We start from the raw sequence: 1,545 nt of genomic DNA, 5'->3' as shown, positions 1-1,545 counted from the left end.
ATCAACATCAGAATATAGCTCTTGAACAGCAATATCATTAAAATCAGGAACTATATCCCCCAATCTGCCTATTACCTTTGACAGTTTCTCCCGAACCTTTTTGTCAATGATCTCCTGCATTTCAGTAAGAAGTTCCTCCTTTATTGACTTTTTCAAATCAGCAACATCAATACTAGCACTAGAACTCTGACTAAATGCTGGCACATCTAGCTTAACAGTTTTCCTCGTTCGGCCTGATCTTCCAATAAGCCAATTCGGTCCATGGGCTGGCTTTTTTGATTTCTTTTCTGTGTGAGCACTATTGTTTGCCCCATGAGAACCATCTTCAATATCATGTTGAGCATGTCCATTTTCATCCTTGTCATCGGTAGGAATTGTAGTCTGCCAAATATTGAGGGATCAGAAAATACAATTAAGTTTAACTAGAGCCGAGCGATAATATTTTTTTTACAAGTGCAAATTTATCAATTTTGTCAAAGTGATCTTTTACCTTGTATTTACGTCCTGGCTTTCGTTTACGAGTTTCAACGTAAACAAGATCCGAGGGAGCTGGTTCTTTAGGTTCGATTTTGTTCTCAGCTTTCTGCCAGCAGAATGGAATTAAAGTCATAACATTAAAAACTATAGAATGAAACTAAGGAAATATAGAATTTGGGATTTCATAAGCACATTAAAAGTTATACTACTACTTATGATTTTTATTTATTTATTAGACCAAGTTCAACCAGAATATATTCAAGACTCCGAAACTACATACATTTTCTTAATAAAAGTAACACCGTGCTTTAAACATGACTTACTATTTTCTCTCCAATTTGCGCAAAACTTGTACGACCAGCTGTGTGTGTTTCTACAATCAAGGCACGATTTTCTGAAGCAGTCTTAGATCGTCTCTGACAATTAAGTGAAGTGAACAAAGTATTAAAAAACAGACTACATAAAAAAAGGTTGAATATTATCTAGTTGAGCGATATCAATTTATATACCTGAATTTCCTCATCCCCCCAGTATTTGAGCAGCACCTTGAATACTTCAGTTGAAACAAAACTAGGCTTATTTTTTAGCCTATCCTCATCATTATCATATTGTAGATAATGATCTTTCTTAACCCGACTTTTGTGCAACCTCCACAAATCATTAATAGTCCGCAGTGTAAAGGTTCTTCCTTCCTCGGGAATGATATATTTTTTCTAGTAAATCAATTAAAATAATTAGCCATATTGTAGAAAATTTTGTATCCGGTGAGATAGACAATAGAAAATTTTGTATTTTACGTTAACAAATTGCCATAGCCTCTCCTTCTCACTTTCAGGATATTTATGCCAACTGATGTAATCAAGTGGCACAGACTCCCTGGCCAAGGTCCCTAAGAAGTTTTTGTATTCAGATAAGACCTTGGGATCGTCTGCCACGGCCTGAAATTCTGAATTCAACTTAATAACCTTCTTTTTGCTAGGGTCCCTTGTGTACACATCCTTCATTAATGTCGGTCCTCTACGCTTTATTACTTTTGATGGACCTAAAATAGAACAAATAAACTAATTA

At 35.3% G+C, this 1,545-nt stretch overlaps 1 long non-coding RNA gene across 1 annotated transcript; it reads right to left on the bottom strand.

Moving 5' to 3' along the window:
- Window positions 1-490: 490 nt before the first annotated feature.
- On the bottom strand, window positions 491-1,121 carry LOC141711292 (uncharacterized). Its single transcript, XR_012571295.1, has 3 exons — window positions 987-1,121; window positions 801-893; window positions 491-583 (listed from the first exon to the last, which is right to left on the bottom strand). It is a non-coding gene; the product is annotated as an uncharacterized LOC141711292 (long non-coding RNA).
- Window positions 1,122-1,545: the final 424 nt, after the last annotated feature.

Source organism: Apium graveolens, chromosome 3, assembly GCF_009905375.1.
Source record: "Apium graveolens cultivar Ventura chromosome 3, ASM990537v1, whole genome shotgun sequence".
NCBI lineage: Eukaryota > Viridiplantae > Streptophyta > Magnoliopsida > Apiales > Apiaceae > Apium > Apium graveolens.
The sequence above is the reverse complement of the archived record's forward strand: the minus strand, read 5'-3'. Positions and strand labels throughout refer to the sequence as shown.